Genomic DNA, 17,998 nt, shown 5'->3' with positions numbered 1-17,998 from the left:
TGTTCATCTGCGCCATGGAGCCCCTGCTGAGCGCAATAAGGAAAGACAAAGTGATTAGAGGGGTTCCTGTTCCTGGCGGAGGTGGCAGTGATGTGAGAGTCTTTGGCTACATGGATGACGTGACGGTTGTGTGCGTGGACCCTGCTTCCCTCCGGAGGGCGGTGTTGCGCATTGATTTTTTTTCCCAGGCATCCGGTTTTAAACTTAATTTAAATAAATCTGAATGTCTGACTTTGGGATCCTGGGACACCGCCCAACTCCCGCAGCTCACTATAAAACGAGACAATGTAAAAATTCTTGGAGTTGTTTTTAACGAGGAGAATGTGGGAACTCAAAGCTGGGAGAATGTCATAGAAAAAATGTCAAAGAAAATATCATTTTGGGGTTTGAGGTCCCTAACAATGGAGGGGAAAATTTTAATTATAAAATCAGTGTTGTTACCCCTCATACTGTATATAGCTATGGTGTACCCCCCCTCTGATGTTTTAATTAAAAAAATGACTAGGATGATCTTTATGTTTTTATGGAACTCCAAAATGGAAAAATTAAGGAGAGAAATAATGAGGAAGAATAAAATGAACGGCGGAAGGGATGTCCCCGACTTACATATTTATTTGTATTTAAATTATTTCTGCTTTTGTTTCAAACATTTTAATGGTAATAGTGCGCTAAGTTATTTTTTAAAATATACTTGTGGGATGATTTTTAAAAGATGGTTTAAGTTGTCGTTGAATTCCCCTGTTTTACTATGCCCCCCCAAACACCAAGCAATCTTAGAAAAGACTGTTCGATTTTATAGCCTTGGTGATTTTAATATGGACATTTTTAAAGACCGCAAGAAGCTTTTATCTTTTCTGAGGAGGAATGAAGATGTGACCCCCATAGTAAATTTCTCAGAAGAGAGATCAAAGCAAGTTTGGAAGAATGTCTTCGGGAAATTCTTAGCAAATGGACATAAGGACATCGCATGGATGGTGGTCCACCAGTGCCTCCCCACCAGAGAGTTTCAACACAGGAGAGGCCTGGTGGCCAGAGCAAAATGCCCCAGAGACTCATGTGTTAATGACGAAACCACCTTGCACCTTATGTGGAATTGCCCATTTGCACAGGAACTTTGGCACAAAGTTGGGATTCTTTTAAAATGGACTTGCGGTTTAAGAGATTTTAACCATGAATATGTTTTATATGGCCTTTTTAAATGTCCGACCCCTCAACAGTATTGTATATGTTGGTGTATGATTAACTGTTTTAAAGACGCCCTTTGGAAGGCACGCAATATTTTACTTTTTAAACGTGATGCTATTTCTGTGAACGATTGTCTTAAAATTGCTTTTAGTCAGATGTATATTTATTACTTGAGGGATGTCAAATGTATTGGGAGGAGGGATGCTAATCGTATATGGGGTTTTTATGGGTGGAATTCTGTGTTTTATTAATGTATTGTTTGTGTTGCTGTTTTTGATTGTAAACCATCTTTTACGCACATAATAAAATATGTTGAAACCTGATCTGTTCTTATCAGTTTAATATCTGATACGTCCCCTATCTGGGGACCATATATTAAATGGATTTTTAGAACAGGGAGATGGAAAAAGAGCTTGCTCTGTCCACTCCACGCATTGACCTGGTATTGCAGTATCTCCAGGACCGGTGCACCCCTTCTTTAATGCAGTTTCTAAAATCAGAAAGAATTGAATTCAATGTTTTTTGTTCATTTTGCTTGTTTGTCGGATTTTGGGATGGACTCTTTGGCTTTGCTTTTCTTCTCCTCATTGGATTTTTCATGTTCAAAGTTGCAGAAGCCAGATTACAAGCTCATTTTGGTTCAACTTCAGCAACTGTGCATTGCATTGCCATGTAATGTGATGCAATGCTATCTTTCTAGCTCTCCCTTTTTACTTCCTTTTGGATAAACAGACATATTAGGCAAGCATTTTGGAGCTTTCACCTAAATAACTACAGGTGGTGAGATAAGCTGCACAATATAATTGACCTTTCAGTATATTGTTGCACACACACCATCTATTTAGCAAATGCCCTTGTTATCAACAGCAGCCTTTTAAACTCACCTGAGCTAACAGGTATGTGCGCTGGTTACTCTGCTGCGCTTAAAATTTCTTTTTTGGTTTGCTACAATGCCTTTTCTGAAACGCTGTCTCCTTCTGCTGGAACACTGACTTCTTTCATTTAATGCCTGCAGACTATAAAAGAGAACCCAACCCAAAAAGTTTGGTTGATTAGTCTGTGGCATTCTGTTAAACTGTTGCTTATGGCGGTCTCTGTGAGCTTCTCAGCGACATTCAGCCAGCCAGGTATCCTGCCTGCAGTAGATGGAATGTGGCAATGGAACGCTGGCTGCGCGTGTCATAATAGGCTCTGAGCCTTTATATACCTGTGCACAGCAGCAGCCACCTTCAGTCTGCTGCTGGACAGCCAGCAGCAGCAGCAGCAGGAGAGGTATGTAATCAGGAGCCCTCCTGCTAAGGGTAGACAGCTGCTCGTTCCACCCCACCCCCCGCCTTAATTGGTTCTCCTCCCTTCCAACGGTGTTGAGGCGGGTGGGAACAGCAGGGGGTGAAGGTGCTGTGTTTAAAGAGGTGGAGTTATGCAGATCTAAAACGCGTGGATTGCAGCAGCAGCAAGCCGAAAAGTGCAGGCATGTAAGGGATCTAGAGGTTGACAACATGTCTTCTTAACGGGAGTCCAGGAGCTCATCTCCACAAATGGACTTTTCAGGATCCTTGGGTGGCTCCGTAGTTTGAAACCAATTCTGGTTATCGCTTCTCGGCCTTTTGGCTAAGATCAAGTGTAGTATCTGTTCTTATCAGTTTAATATCTGATACGTCCCCTATCTGGGGACCATATATTAAATGGATTTTTAGAACAGGGAGATGGAAAAAGAGCTTGCTCTGTCCACTCCACGCATTGACCTGGTATTGCAGTATCTCCAGGACCGGTGCACCCCTTCTTTAATGCAGTTTCTAAAATCAGAAAGAATTGAATTCAATGTTTTTTGTTCATTTTGCTTGTTTGTCGGATTTTGGGATGGACTCTTTGGCTTTGCTTTTCTTCTCCTCATTGGATTTTTCATGTTCAAAGTTGCAGAAGCCAGATTACAAGCTCATTTTGGTTCAACTTCAGCAACTGTGCATTGCATTGCCATGTAATGTGATGCAATGCTATCTTTCTAGCTCTCCCTTTTTACTTCCTTTTGGATAAACAGACATATTAGGCAAGCATTTTGGAGCTTTCACCTAAATAACTACAGGTGGTGAGATAAGCTGCACAATATAATTGACCTTTCAGTATATTGTTGCACACACACCATCTATTTAGCAAATGCCCTTGTTATCAACAGCAGCCTTTTAAACTCACCTGAGCTAACAGGTATGTGCGCTGGTTACTCTGCTGCGCTTAAAATTTCTTTTTTGGTTTGCTACAATGCCTTTTCTGAAACGTTGTCTCCTTCTGCTGGAACACTGACTTCTTTCATTTAATGCCTGCAGACTATAAAAGAGAACCCAACCCAAAAAGTTTGGTTGATTAGTCTGTGGCATTCTGTTAAACTGTTGCTTATGGCGGTCTCTGTGAGCTTCTCAGCGACATTCAGCCAGCCAGGTATCCTGCCTGCAGTAGATGGAATGTGGCAATGGAACGCTGGCTGCGCGTGTCATAATAGGCTCTGAGCCTTTATATACCTGTGCACAGCAGCAGCCACCTTCAGTCTGCTGCTGGACAGCCAGCAGCAGCAGCAGCAGCAGGAGAGGTATGTAATCAGGAGCCCTCCTGCTAAGGGTAGACAGCTGCTCGTTCCACCCCACCCCCCGCCTTAATTGGTTCTCCTCCCTTCCAACGGTGTTGAGGCGGGTGGGAACAGCAGGGGGTGAAGGTGCTGTGTTTAAAGAGGTGGAGTTATGCAGATCTAAAACGCGTGGATTGCAGCAGCAGCAAGCCGAAAAGTGCAGGCATGTAAGGGATCTAGAGGTTGACAACATGTCTTCTTAACGGGAGTCCAGGAGCTCATCTCCACAAATGGACTTTTCAGGATCCTTGGGTGGCTCCGTAGTTTGAAACCAATTCTGGTTATCGCTTCTCGGCCTTTTGGCTAAGACCATTTGGTTGCAGCCTGATAGGTGCGAGTTCTCTGGAGGAATCCAGGCCTTTTTGCGAAAGGATTTGGCGATTTTCTGTGGTAATATACCGACAGGTTTTGAAGATGAACTTCGTGAAGAATACTATCCGAATTGGAGTGGATCCATCAGTTTCCGAGAGGAATAATGTGTCCTTCATCGTGGAGAAACTTTTGGAAGGAAAAGCTGGAGCAAAACGAGGCGACTTCTACAGCGTCAACGAGTTTCCTAAATCAGGTACATATGACGTGACTTTTGTAGAAGAAAATACCTGTCTTGATGTGTTTGAGTGGCTTCGGAGTCACACTGATGATCCTTTTTTGGAAGGGGTGTGGTTTGAACCCTTGTTTGGACTTCAAGAAAAGATTGTGTGGGTAACAGTTTATAACCCTTTTACTGAGCCAGCATTGCTTGAAGGCTTCCTTGCACGGTACTGTGATTATGTGCGTAAAGGGGAAAAGCAGTTTAATTCTTTAGGTATTTTCAACTGCAAATACAAGTTTCGGTTGAAACTGAAGAAGGATCCTGGAAGTGTGGGAGGCTTTAGACATCCTCCTGCGAATTTTTCTGTGGCGGGACATAGGGGCTTCCTTTACTATGTAGGGCAGCCTATGTATTGCAGGAAATGTTACTGCTTTGGACATGTGCAGGATGCATGTAAGAAAGGGCAATGTTGCCGTAACTGCAAAGAGGAGGGGCATGTGGCAAGTGCGTGCCCGAAGCCCAAGGCTTGTGACATGTGTGGAAGTGGTGAGCACATGTTTAAAGATTGCCCGCAGGGTGTGCCCAGGAAAACTGATAAGGAGAGGAAGAAGGAGGAGGAGGAGAGGAGGGTTTTGCAGCAGATAGAAAGAGAAACTGCTAGAATGGAGAGAGAGCAGAGGAGGCGGAGTGAAAGGTCTGCCCCTGAAACTGTGAGTCTGAGGCCTGCTTACCAGAAGGAGAAAAAGGCACCTAAAATGGAGAAGGAGCTTGTGAAAGAATTGAGGAGAATGGAGGGGCAGATGAATGCAGCGGGAGAAGGAAGGTGTCCGGATACGTTGGACTTTCAGGACGCTGTAGATGCTGCAGATTGTATGGAAACTGGGGAAGGGTCATCACACCCTTCAGATCCTGAGAATATTGAGGAGTACTTCTCCGATGAGGGTGGGGGGAGTAGAAAGTGTCACAGGGAGGGTGGTGGGGCAAATGATGAAGAAGATATCAAGGCACCGCAGCGAAAAGTGGGTGCCAAGAAAGCAAGGTGGGGTGATGGTGATGCTGCTAGCGGCTCGGAAACGAGTTGCTCGGTTCAGATGGTGGAAGAAGATAGTGGGGGTGCTGGTTAAGGTTGCCTTGCAATATGCGTGATAATGCCTATTATAAGCTTTGACTTAAGTCAAAGGCTTTTTCTTGTGAGTGGAGTTTTTGTAGTGTTTTTGTAACTTTTCTGTTTTCGTTTTTTTTAGGAGGTTTAAAAAAGGAAAAAATGGGTTTTACTATAATTTCACAAAATGTGAGAGTGTTTAAAAATAAGGCCAGGAGGGCTGCAATTTTTGATTTTTTGGCTATGAAGAATGCATCGATTTTTTGTTTGCAAGAGTGTGGAGTGGTGGATGGGGTGAGAGGAGATGAATGGTCTCATGGAGCATCTGTGTGGTCGGGGAGTGCATGTAATAAAAATGATGGTGTGGGGATTTTAGTTAAAGGGAGGGAGGTGGTTTTGAGTGATTATGTGGTGATTGATGTGGGGAGGTGCATTTTAGCAAATTTTGAGTATAAAAATGTTAAATTTTGTGTTATTAATGTTTATGCGCCGGTGGAGAAAAATGACCGGAAAAAGTTATTTGAAAAAATTAAACTTTTTGTTCCGGGAAGAATGCCTGTGGTGATTGTGGGTGATATGAATTATGATGTGGGGAGAGTGAATGTGGATGTGTCTGGGAAAACTTTGTTAGAGTTGGTTAGTGATTTTGATTTGCATGATATGCAAAGTGTATGTAAAGTGAGGCCTTTGTTAAATACCTTCTTTTCCGAAAGTGGAAGAATACAATCTAGATTGGATTACTGTTTTATTTCAAAAAATATGATTCCTGTTGACTATAAGCAGGAGAATGTTTTGTTTTCAGATCATGTGTGCATGTCGTGTGAGTTGGATGTGAATGTGAATGGGGTGTTTGGGAAAGGTTTGTGGAAGTTGAATGTTAAGTTATTGGAGTATGAGGAAGTAAGAAAGGAATATGCAAGACGGTATGAGGAGTGGTGTGAGTGTAAAAATGGTTTTGGGAATGTTTGTGGGTGGTGGGATTGGGTTAAAAAACAGACAAAAATTTTTTCAAAAATTTGGGTTATAAGATGGCAGCAGTCAAGAGGAGACATTTTGTGAGTTTAAATGCACGTTTAAGTTTCTTGTATAAATTGAGGGAGGGAGGGATGGAGGTGGAGGAGGATATTTTACAAGTGAAAAAGGAGGTTCATGAGTTCTTGTTGGAAAAAGGGAGGAGTATTGTCTTTAGAGCAAAAGTTGATAATTTGGAGTATGATGAAAAATGTTCACGTTTTTTTTTCAAGAAGGTTTTTGGGAAAAAGCAAAATATGTGTGTGTTGAATGGAGCAGATGGAAGCGAGGTGAGTGGAGAGGATATGTGTGAGGAAGTGGCAAAGTTTTATGAGGATTTGTATGCTGTAAAGTGGAGGGATGAGTGTTTGGAGAATGATGTTTTGAGTACGTTAGAGAGTAAATTGAATGAGGCGGAAAGAGAGAGGGTGATGGATGCTGTGACAAGTGATGAAGTATGGAAGGTTATGTGTAGTATGGCTTTGAATAAGACGCCGGGGGGGGATGGTCTTCCAGTAGAATTTTACCGCATGATGTGGGATGTGATTGGGAGTGATTTTGTGGATTTTTGTAAGTATATGTGGGAAAATATGGAGGTGGCAGGTAGTATGCGTGCAGGTATGGTTGTATTGATTCCGAAAAAGGGTGATTTGAAGAGTCTGAAAAACTGGAGGCCAATAACATTATTGAACTGTGATTATAAGATCTACGCAAAATTAATGGCAAATAGGATGCGTGATGTGATAGAGAGTGTGATTGGGGATGAGCAGTGTTGTGCAGTACCTGGGAGACGGATTCACGAGTGTGTGTGTATATTGAGAGATTGTCTATGGGATTGTATGAGCCGGAAGAAGAGTGTGTTTTTGTTGAGCCTGGATTTTGAAAAGGCGTATGATAGGTTGTCGCATGGTTTTTTGTTTAGAGTGTTGCTGAGAATGGGTTTTCCTGCTGATTTTGTTGGGAGAGTGAGAAGTCTATATACAGATATTTATAGTTGTGTTTTAATGAACGGTTATGTCGGTAGGAGAGTGAATGTGCATTCGGGCGTGAGGCAGGGGTGTCCGTTATCCCCTGTGGCTTTTATTTGTGCAATTGAACCTTTGTTGTGTATGTTGAGGAAGGATAAAGTGGTTCGAGGTGTGCAAGTGCCGGGAGGTGGAGGAAGAGAGTGGAAGGTGAGTGGTTATATGGATGACGTGTGTGTATTATGTGATTCTGAATGTTCGGTGAGGCGGGTGAAGTTGTTAGTGTCTATCTTTTGTGGTGCGTCTGCATTTAAAGTGAATTGGGAAAAGAGTGAGTGTAAGGTTTTTGGAAGTGGTATTTTGAGTAGAGATGTAGGTGTGAACGTAGTGAATGGGCCCATTAAGGTTTTGGGAGTGAAGTTTTCAGAAAGATTGGATGGGAAAGAAAGTTGGGATGACGCGAAAGAGAAGGTTGAAAAGAAGTTATGTTTTTGGAAGTTGAGAAGCCTTACTTTCTTTGGAAAAATCTTAGTCATTAAAAGCGTGGTGTTGCCTATTTTTTTATATGTTGCAGTTGTGTTTCCACCAGGTTATATGGTTTTGAGAGGATTGAATAGGATTTTGTTTGTTTTTTTGTGGAATTCTAAAATGGAGAGGGCGCGGAGGGAAGTGTTGGTGAAGCGTATGGAGAAAGGTGGTTTGGGTTTTCCAAATTTAGAAGTTTTTTTGGGTGTGAATATTGTGGTGTTTGTGCTGAAAGTGATTATGGGCGATGGAAAGTTTTCATGTATGTGTGGATATTTATTTGGGGCTTATTCTTTTCGTTTGAAGTGGAGAGAGAGGGATTTGCGGTGTCCGGTTGCTTTTGAGGTGCCCGTGTGGTATGTGTGGGTTTATAAGTTTTTGGTGAAGTATGAGTTGTGTGATGTGGATGTGAGGTTGTTGGGAAATAAGAAGGCTGTGTACAGGATGATTGAGTGTAGAGAAATGGAGAGTGGAATAAATTTGGTGAGAAGGTGTGATGTGCAAAAAGTATGGAAGAAGGTGCGGATGGGTGGTATGACAAATAAGCAGAGTGAGGTTGTGTGGCAGTCTTTGCATGGAGTGTTGCCAGTAAGAGAGTTTCAGAGGAATAGAGGTTTAGTGAGGAGTGAAACGTGTCCAAGAAATGGCTGTGGTGGAAGGGAAAGTGTGTTGCATGTTTTTTGGAATTGCCAGTATGCTAGAGATGTGATTGGGAGAATGGGGCCTTTGTGTAAAGAATTGTGTGGTGTGAATTTGTTGTCCTTTGAGTTGTTTATGTTTGGTTTGGGAATATGTGATGGGACGAAGGAAAGAGTCTTGTGGTTGATGCTTGCGTGTATAAAGGAAGTGTTATGGGATGTGAGGAATGTGTATGTGTTTAAAAGGAAGGAAATTGCTGTAAAGGATAGTGTGAAGGTGATTATGGGGAAGATGTATGTGTGTTTCCTATGGGACAAAAAGAGGAGAGGGGAAGTGGATGCGGAGGGAATATGGAAAGTTAAAAAGTGGAGATATTTTGTAAATACTTCTTGATCTTGTTTTCTGTGTAAGGTTTAAAAAGAAGAAATAAAAATTTTCCGGTGATGATGGGAGCAGCATTTGTGTCGTTGAGATGATGCAGCTGTTTGGAAGGAAGTTCCTTTGGTCGTGACTATAGACCGTGGATTTCCCCATCTGAGGGAAAAAAAAAAAAAAATCTGTTCTTATCAGTTTAATATCTGATACGTCCCCTATCTGGGGACCATATATTAAATGGATTTTTAGAACAGGGAGATGGAAAAAGAGCTTGCTCTGTCCACTCCACGCATTGACCTGGTATTGCAGTATCTCCAGGACCGGTGCACCCCTTCTTTAATGCAGTTTCTAAAATCAGAAAGAATTGAATTCAATGTTTTTTGTTCATTTTGCTTGTTTGTCGGATTTTGGGATGGACTCTTTGGCTTTGCTTTTCTTCTCCTCATTGGATTTTTCATGTTCAAAGTTGCAGAAGCCAGATTACAAGCTCATTTTGGTTCAACTTCAGCAACTGTGCATTGCATTGCCATGTAATGTGATGCAATGCTATCTTTCTAGCTCTCCCTTTTTACTTCCTTTTGGATAAACAGACATATTAGGCAAGCATTTTGGAGCTTTCACCTAAATAACTACAGGTGGTGAGATAAGCTGCACAATATAATTGACCTTTCAGTATATTGTTGCACACACACCATCTATTTAGCAAATGCCCTTGTTATCAACAGCAGCCTTTTAAACTCACCTGAGCTAACAGGTATGTGCGCTGGTTACTCTGCTGCGCTTAAAATTTCTTTTTTGGTTTGCTACAATGCCTTTTCTGAAACGTTGTCTCCTTCTGCTGGAACACTGACTTCTTTCATTTAATGCCTGCAGACTATAAAAGAGAACCCAACCCAAAAAGTTTGGTTGATTAGTCTGTGGCATTCTGTTAAACTGTTGCTTATGGCGGTCTCTGTGAGCTTCTCAGCGACATTCAGCCAGCCAGGTATCCTGCCTGCAGTAGATGGAATGTGGCAATGGAACGCTGGCTGCGCGTGTCATAATAGGCTCTGAGCCTTTATATACCTGTGCACAGCAGCAGCCACCTTCAGTCTGCTGCTGGACAGCCAGCAGCAGCAGCAGCAGGAGAGGTATGTAATCAGGAGCCCTCCTGCTAAGGGTAGACAGCTGCTCGTTCCACCCCACCCCCCGCCTTAATTGGTTCTCCTCCCTTCCAACGGTGTTGAGGCGGGTGGGAACAGCAGGGGGTGAAGGTGCTGTGTTTAAAGAGGTGGAGTTATGCAGATCTAAAACGCGTGGATTGCAGCAGCAGCAAGCCGAAAAGTGCAGGCATGTAAGGGATCTAGAGGTTGACAACATGTCTTCTTAACGGGAGTCCAGGAGCTCATCTCCACAAATGGACTTTTCAGGATCCTTGGGTGGCTCCGTAGTTTGAAACCAATTCTGGTTATCGCTTCTCGGCCTTTTGGCTAAGATCAAGTGTAGTATCTGTTCTTATCAGTTTAATATCTGATACGTCCCCTATCTGGGGACCATATATTAAATGGATTTTTAGAACAGGGAGATGGAAAAAGAGCTTGCTCTGTCCACTCCACGCATTGACCTGGTATTGCAGTATCTCCAGGACCGGTGCACCCCTTCTTTAATGCAGTTTCTAAAATCAGAAAGAATTGAATTCAATGTTTTTTGTTCATTTTGCTTGTTTGTCGGATTTTGGGATGGACTCTTTGGCTTTGCTTTTCTTCTCCTCATTGGATTTTTCATGTTCAAAGTTGCAGAAGCCAGATTACAAGCTCATTTTGGTTCAACTTCAGCAACTGTGCATTGCATTGCCATGTAATGTGATGCAATGCTATCTTTCTAGCTCTCCCTTTTTACTTCCTTTTGGATAAACAGACATATTAGGCAAGCATTTTGGAGCTTTCACCTAAATAACTACAGGTGGTGAGATAAGCTGCACAATATAATTGACCTTTCAGTATATTGTTGCACACACACCATCTATTTAGCAAATGCCCTTGTTATCAACAGCAGCCTTTTAAACTCACCTGAGCTAACAGGTATGTGCGCTGGTTACTCTGCTGCGCTTAAAATTTCTTTTTTGGTTTGCTACAATGCCTTTTCTGAAACGTTGTCTCCTTCTGCTGGAACACTGACTTCTTTCATTTAATGCCTGCAGACTATAAAAGAGAACCCAACCCAAAAAGTTTGGTTGATTAGTCTGTGGCATTCTGTTAAACTGTTGCTTATGGCGGTCTCTGTGAGCTTCTCAGCGACATTCAGCCAGCCAGGTATCCTGCCTGCAGTAGATGGAATGTGGCAATGGAACGCTGGCTGCGCGTGTCATAATAGGCTCTGAGCCTTTATATACCTGTGCACAGCAGCAGCCACCTTCAGTCTGCTGCTGGACAGCCAGCAGCAGCAGCAGCAGGAGAGGTATGTAATCAGGAGCCCTCCTGCTAAGGGTAGACAGCTGCTCGTTCCACCCCACCCCCCGCCTTAATTGGTTCTCCTCCCTTCCAACGGTGTTGAGGCGGGTGGGAACAGCAGGGGGTGAAGGTGCTGTGTTTAAAGAGGTGGAGTTATGCAGATCTAAAACGTGTGGATTGCAGCAGCAGCAAGCCGAAAAGTGCAGGCATGTAAGGGATCTAGAGGTTGACAACATGTCTTCTTAACGGGAGTCCAGGAGCTCATCTCCACAAATGGACTTTTCAGGATCCTTGGGTGGCTCCGTAGTTTGAAACCAATTCTGGTTATCGCTTCTCGGCCTTTTGGCTAAGATCAAGTGTAGTATCTGTTCTTATCAGTTTAATATCTGATACGTCCCCTATCTGGGGACCATATATTAAATGGATTTTTAGAACAGGGAGATGGAAAAAGAGCTTGCTCTGTCCACTCCACGCATTGACCTGGTATTGCAGTATCTCCAGGACCGGTGCACCCCTTCTTTAATGCAGTTTCTAAAATCAGAAAGAATTGAATTCAATGTTTTTTGTTCATTTTGCTTGTTTGTCGGATTTTGGGATGGACTCTTTGGCTTTGCTTTTCTTCTCCTCATTGGATTTTTCATGTTCAAAGTTGCAGAAGCCAGATTACAAGCTCATTTTGGTTCAACTTCAGCAACTGTGCATTGCATTGCCATGTAATGTGATGCAATGCTATCTTTCTAGCTCTCCCTTTTTACTTCCTTTTGGATAAACAGACATATTAGGCAAGCATTTTGGAGCTTTCACCTAAATAACTACAGGTGGTGAGATAAGCTGCACAATATAATTGACCTTTCAGTATATTGTTGCACACACACCATCTATTTAGCAAATGCCCTTGTTATCAACAGCAGCCTTTTAAACTCACCTGAGCTAACAGGTATGTGCGCTGGTTACTCTGCTGCGCTTAAAATTTCTTTTTTGGTTTGCTACAATGCCTTTTCTGAAACGTTGTCTCCTTCTGCTGGAACACTGACTTCTTTCATTTAATGCCTGCAGACTATAAAAGAGAACCCAACCCAAAAAGTTTGGTTGATTAGTCTGTGGCATTCTGTTAAACTGTTGCTTATGGCGGTCTCTGTGAGCTTCTCAGCGACATTCAGCCAGCCAGGTATCCTGCCTGCAGTAGATGGAATGTGGCAATGGAACGCTGGCTGCGCGTGTCATAATAGGCTCTGAGCCTTTATATACCTGTGCACAGCAGCAGCCACCTTCAGTCTGCTGCTGGACAGCCAGCAGCAGCAGCAGCAGGAGAGGTATGTAATCAGGAGCCCTCCTGCTAAGGGTAGACAGCTGCTCGTTCCACCCCACCCCCCGCCTTAATTGGTTCTCCTCCCTTCCAACGGTGTTGAGGCGGGTGGGAACAGCAGGGGGTGAAGGTGCTGTGTTTAAAGAGGTGGAGTTATGCAGATCTAAAACGCGTGGATTGCAGCAGCAGCAAGCCGAAAAGTGCAGGCATGTAAGGGATCTAGAGGTTGACAACATGTCTTCTTAACGGGAGTCCAGGAGCTCATCTCCACAAATGGACTTTTCAGGATCCTTGGGTGGCTCCGTAGTTTGAAACCAATTCTGGTTATCGCTTCTCGGCCTTTTGGCTAAGATCAAGTGTAGTATCTGTTCTTATCAGTTTAATATCTGATACGTCCCCTATCTGGGGACCATATATTAAATGGATTTTTAGAACAGGGAGATGGAAAAAGAGCTTGCTCTGTCCACTCCACGCATTGACCTGGTATTGCATTATCTCCAGGACCGGTGCACCCCTTCTTTAATGCAGTTTCTAAAATCAGAAAGAATTGAATTCAATGTTTTTTGTTCATTTTGCTTGTTTGTCGGATTTTGGGATGGACTCTTTGGCTTTGCTTTTCTTCTCCTCATTGGATTTTTCATGTTCAAAGTTGCAGAAGCCAGATTACAAGCTCATTTTGGTTCAACTTCAGCAACTGTGCATTGCATTGCCATGTAATGTGATGCAATGCTATCTTTCTAGCTCTCCCTTTTTACTTCCTTTTGGATAAACAGACATATTGCGCAAGCATTTTGGAGCTTTCACCTAAATAACTACAGGTGGTGAGATAAGCTGCACAATATAATTGACCTTTCAGTATATTGTTGCACACACACCATCTATTTAGCAAATGCCCTTGTTATCAACAGCAGCCTTTTAAACTCACCTGAGCTAACAGGTATGTGCGCTGGTTACTCTGCTGCGCTTAAAATTTCTTTTTTGGTTTGCTACAATGCCTTTTCTGAAACGTTGTCTCCTTCTGCTGGAACACTGACTTCTTTCATTTAATGCCTGCAGACTATAAAAGAGAACCCAACCCAAAAAGTTTGGTTGATTAGTCTGTGGCATTCTGTTAAACTGTTGCTTATGGCGGTCTCTGTGAGCTTCTCAGCGACATTCAGCCAGCCAGGTATCCTGCCTGCAGTAGATGGAATGTGGCAATGGAACGCTGGCTGCGCGTGTCATAATAGGCTCTGAGCCTTTATATACCTGTGCACAGCAGCAGCCACCTTCAGTCTGCTGCTGGACAGCCAGCAGCAGCAGCAGCAGGAGAGGTATGTAATCAGGAGCCCTCCTGCTAAGGGTAGACAGCTGCTCGTTCCACCCCACCCCCCGCCTTAATTGGTTCTCCTCCCTTCCAACGGTGTTGAGGCGGGTGGGAACAGCAGGGGGTGAAGGTGCTGTGTTTAAAGAGGTGGAGTTATGCAGATCTAAAACGCGTGGATTGCAGCAGCAGCAAGCCGAAAAGTGCAGGCATGCAAGGGATCTAGAGGTTGACAACATGTCTTCTTAACGGGAGTCCAGGAGCTCATCTCCACAAATGGACTTTTCAGGATCCTTGGGTGGCTCCATAGTTTGAAACCAATTCTGGTTATCGCTTCTCGGCCTTTTGGCTAAGATCAAGTGTAGTATCTTTTGAAAAGGCAGTTTTGTCCTTGGGCTGCCCTAGTAAATTGATGCATATTACACACTGGTTTGGTGCACTTGTTAGTACGCCAGGTGGCTCATAGAGTTATCTGATGGAAAACATGGCCCTCCAGGATCGAAGTCACTAGGCTGGGTAAGTGTGAGGGCTTTGGAGCAATGTGCCCCAGGAGTAGGCGCCCTGGTGGGAGTCCAAGCTTACTGGGACTGGGAACCCCAGAAAGACTTGGCTTCGTTGCACGCCGCACCTTTGCCAATCATACTTTCTGAGCAACCCCCCCTATTCCTGGCCTCCGGGCTAGGAAGGGGAATTTTTATAAACCCGGTCGGAGGTCCGGTCAGCTTTGGGCTGAGAAACCAACACAGGCTCCAGCTCCACTAGGGTGGCAGCCTAGATGGAAGCTGGGAGCACGAAAACGGCTCTTCTCCGGCTTCGGCTAGGGAGAGCATCGGAGATCCCTGACCCTCGCTGTGGCCTTCTGGCTCGGAGGGATGGGGATGGTTTATTGGGGACCCTCTCCTCCGGGAAGGGTCCACATGAATCCTCGCCTCGTGCGCTGTTTTGGTGTGACTTCGGTCACATTTTTCAGTGCCTTGGATGCAGCTTCAATCAAAAAATCTGTTCTTATCAGTTTAATATCTGATACGTCCCCTATCTGGGGACCATATATTAAATGGATTTTTAGAACAGGGAGATGGAAAAAGAGCTTGCTCTGTCCACTCCACGCATTGACCTGGTATTGCAGTATCTCCAGGACCGGTGCACCCCTTCTTTAATGCAGTTTCTAAAATCAGAAAGAATTGAATTCAATGTTTTTTGTTCATTTTGCTTGTTTGTCGGATTTTGGGATGGACTCTTTGGCTTTGCTTTTCTTCTCCTCATTGGATTTTTCATGTTCAAAGTTGCAGAAGCCAGATTACAAGCTCATTTTGGTTCAACTTCAGCAACTGTGCATTGCATTGCCATGTAATGTGATGCAATGCTATCTTTCTAGCTCTCCCTTTTTACTTCCTTTTGGATAAACAGACATATTAGGCAAGCATTTTGGAGCTTTCACCTAAATAACTACAGGTGGTGAGATAAGCTGCACAATATAATTGACCTTTCAGTATATTGTTGCACACACACCATCTATTTAGCAAATGCCCTTGTTATCAACAGCAGCCTTTTAAACTCACCTGAGCTAACAGGTATGTGCGCTGGTTACTCTGCTGCGCTTAAAATTTCTTTTTTGGTTTGCTACAATGCCTTTTCTGAAACGTTGTCTCCTTCTGCTGGAACACTGACTTCTTTCATTTAATGCCTGCAGACTATAAAAGAGAACCCAACCCAAAAAGTTTGGTTGATTAGTCTGTGGCATTCTGTTAAACTGTTGCTTATGGCGGTCTCTGTGAGCTTCTCAGCGACATTCAGCCAGCCAGGTATCCTGCCTGCAGTAGATGGAATGTGGCAATGGAACGCTGGCTGCGCGTGTCATAATAGGCTCTGAGCCTTTATATACCTGTGCACAGCAGCAGCCACCTTCAGTCTGCTGCTGGACAGCCAGCAGCAGCAGCAGCAGGAGAGGTATGTAATCAGGAGCCCTCCTGCTAAGGGTAGACAGCTGCTCGTTCCACCCCACCCCCCGCCTTAATTGGTTCTCCTCCCTTCCAACGGTGTTGAGGCGGGTGGGAACAGCAGGGGGTGAAGGTGCTGTGTTTAAAGAGGTGGAGTTATGCAGATCTAAAACGCGTGGATTGCAGCAGCAGCAAGCCGAAAAGTGCAGGCATGTAAGGGATCTAGAGGTTGACAACATGTCTTCTTTACGGGAGTCCAGGAGCTCATCTCCACAAATGGACTTTTCAGGATCCTTGGGTGGCTCCGTAGTTTGAAACCAATTCTGGTTATCGCTTCTCGGCCTTTTGGCTAAGATCAAGTGTAGTATCTTTCGAAAAGGCGGTTTTGGATGTTGGCCGCCCTAGTAGATTGATACATTATGCACACTGGGGTTTAGGCGCTTGTTAGTACGCCAGGTGGCTAATATAGTCATCTGGTGGAAAGCATGGCCCCCCAGGATCGACGCCATTGGGCCGGGGAAGATCGAAAGCCCGAAGTGTGAAGTGCCCCAGGAGTGGTGACCCTGGGGTGCCTTAACTCACTGGGATTGGGAACCCCACTTGAGTTTATGGCACATTTGCACTAGCACTTCAATATTTCTTTCTTCACACACACCCTTATTCCGGGCCTTCTGGCCTTAGGATGGGGAATTTTTCAATTCCCGGTCGAAGGTCCGGGCAGTATTATACTGTGAAACCTTCACTATTTATTTAATTTTTTTTTGTCACTGTGTGTCCACTTTTTCACGTGTGTCCACGTCCTTACTAGGATTTTGTCGGGATGCGGTTCCCTTACGGGTTCCTCTCTTGGCAGGTCTAGGGGGGGAGTGTGTGGCCATCAGGTTCCGCTCCCCCCTGAACCCCACTGGCTCTCCTCTTTCGGGAGGAGAGCGTTGTTGGCTCCCCTCTTCCGGGAGGGGAGCACAGTCTTTGGCTCCCAGTGCCTTGCTCGGGTGAGAACTCGGGCAGGTATTGGGGGTAAGATTGGGTCGCCTCTGGCTCCGGCTGGAGGTGGCTATTTGTCCCTGTTCCTCGCTGTGGCCTTCTGGCTCGGAGGGACGGGGAATGGTTTGGGGGACCCTTCTCCTTTTGGAGAGGGTTTCAAGAAGACCAGCATCCTAGTGCACTTTTTTTTTGTGGCACTTGTCACTTTTTTAAGCGCACTCGGGTTTTGTACACGAATTCGGGCTTTCGATAAAAAAAAAAATCTGTTCTTATCAGTTTAATATCTGATACGTCCCCTATCTGGGGACCATATATTAAATGGATTTTTAGAACAGGGAGATGGAAAAAGAGCTTGCTCTGTCCACTCCACGCATTGACCTGGTATTGCAGTATCTCCAGGACCGGTGCACCCCTTCTTTAATGCAGTTTCTAAAATCAGAAAGAATTGAATTCAATGTTTTTTGTTCATTTTGCTTGTTTGTCGGATTTTGGGATGGACTCTTTGGCTTTGCTTTTCTTCTCCTCATTGGATTTTTCATGTTCAAAGTTGCAGAAGCCAGATTACAAGCTCATTTTGGTTCAACTTCAGCAACTGTGTATTGCATTGCCATGTAATGTGATGCAATGCTATCTTTCTAGCTCTCCCTTTTTACTTCCTTTTGGATAAACAGACATATTAGGCAAGCATTTTGGAGCTTTCACCTAAATAACTACAGGTGGTGAGATAAGCTGCACAATATAATTGACCTTTCAGTATATTGTTGCACACACACCATCTATTTAGCAAATGCCCTTGTTATCAACAGCAGCCTTTTAAACTCACCTGAGCTAACAGGTATGTGCGCTGGTTACTCTGCTGCGCTTAAAATTTCTTTTTTGGTTTGCTACAATGCCTTTTCTGAAACGTTGTCTCCTTCTGCTGGAACACTGACTTCTTTCATTTAATGCCTGCAGACTATAAAAGAGAACCCAACCCAAAAAGTTTGGTTGATTAGTCTGTGGCATTCTGTTAAACTGTTGCTTATGGCGGTCTCTGTGAGCTTCTCAGCGACATTCAGCCAGCCAGGTATCCTGCCTGCAGTAGATGG

The 17,998-nt window shown here is 44.1% G+C and overlaps 8 non-coding genes and 2 pseudogenes across 8 annotated transcripts; all 10 read left to right on the top strand.

Moving 5' to 3' along the window:
* The first annotated feature begins 1,471 nt into the window (after window positions 1–1,471).
* LOC141233275 (U2 spliceosomal RNA) lies at window positions 1,472–1,661 on the top strand. The gene has a single exon (XR_012299418.1). It is a non-coding gene; the product is annotated as a U2 spliceosomal RNA (small nuclear RNA).
* A 1,115-nt stretch (window positions 1,662–2,776) lies between these two features.
* Window positions 2,777–2,967, top strand: LOC141233204 (U2 spliceosomal RNA). The gene has a single exon (XR_012299356.1). It is a non-coding gene; the product is annotated as a U2 spliceosomal RNA (small nuclear RNA).
* A 6,126-nt stretch (window positions 2,968–9,093) lies between these two features.
* LOC141233273 (U2 spliceosomal RNA) lies at window positions 9,094–9,285 on the top strand. Its single transcript, XR_012299417.1, has one exon. It is a non-coding gene; the product is annotated as a U2 spliceosomal RNA (small nuclear RNA).
* A 1,115-nt stretch (window positions 9,286–10,400) lies between these two features.
* On the top strand, window positions 10,401–10,591 carry LOC141233203 (U2 spliceosomal RNA). The gene has a single exon (XR_012299355.1). It is a non-coding gene; the product is annotated as a U2 spliceosomal RNA (small nuclear RNA).
* A 1,115-nt stretch (window positions 10,592–11,706) lies between these two features.
* Window positions 11,707–11,897, top strand: LOC141233202 (U2 spliceosomal RNA). The gene has a single exon (XR_012299354.1). It is a non-coding gene; the product is annotated as a U2 spliceosomal RNA (small nuclear RNA).
* Window positions 11,898–13,012: 1,115 nt separating this feature from the next.
* Window positions 13,013–13,203, top strand: LOC141233140 (U2 spliceosomal RNA). Its single transcript, XR_012299293.1, has one exon. It is a non-coding gene; the product is annotated as a U2 spliceosomal RNA (small nuclear RNA).
* A 1,115-nt stretch (window positions 13,204–14,318) lies between these two features.
* Window positions 14,319–14,434, top strand: LOC141233305 (U2 spliceosomal RNA; annotated as a pseudogene).
* Window positions 14,435–14,958: 524 nt separating this feature from the next.
* Window positions 14,959–15,140, top strand: LOC141233248 (U2 spliceosomal RNA). Its single transcript, XR_012299397.1, has one exon. It is a non-coding gene; the product is annotated as a U2 spliceosomal RNA (small nuclear RNA).
* Window positions 15,141–16,255: 1,115 nt separating this feature from the next.
* Window positions 16,256–16,347, top strand: LOC141233318 (U2 spliceosomal RNA; annotated as a pseudogene).
* Window positions 16,348–17,142: 795 nt separating this feature from the next.
* On the top strand, window positions 17,143–17,325 carry LOC141233253 (U2 spliceosomal RNA). Its single transcript, XR_012299402.1, has one exon. It is a non-coding gene; the product is annotated as a U2 spliceosomal RNA (small nuclear RNA).
* The last annotated feature ends 673 nt before the right edge of the window (window positions 17,326–17,998 follow it).

Source organism: Phyllobates terribilis, unplaced genomic scaffold (genome assembly GCF_046119375.1).
Source record: "Phyllobates terribilis strain yellow unplaced genomic scaffold, ASM4611937v1 Scaffold_572__1_contigs__length_1044912, whole genome shotgun sequence".
NCBI lineage: Eukaryota > Metazoa > Chordata > Amphibia > Anura > Dendrobatidae > Phyllobates > Phyllobates terribilis.
This window is presented reverse-complemented; position numbering and strand designations above follow the sequence as displayed.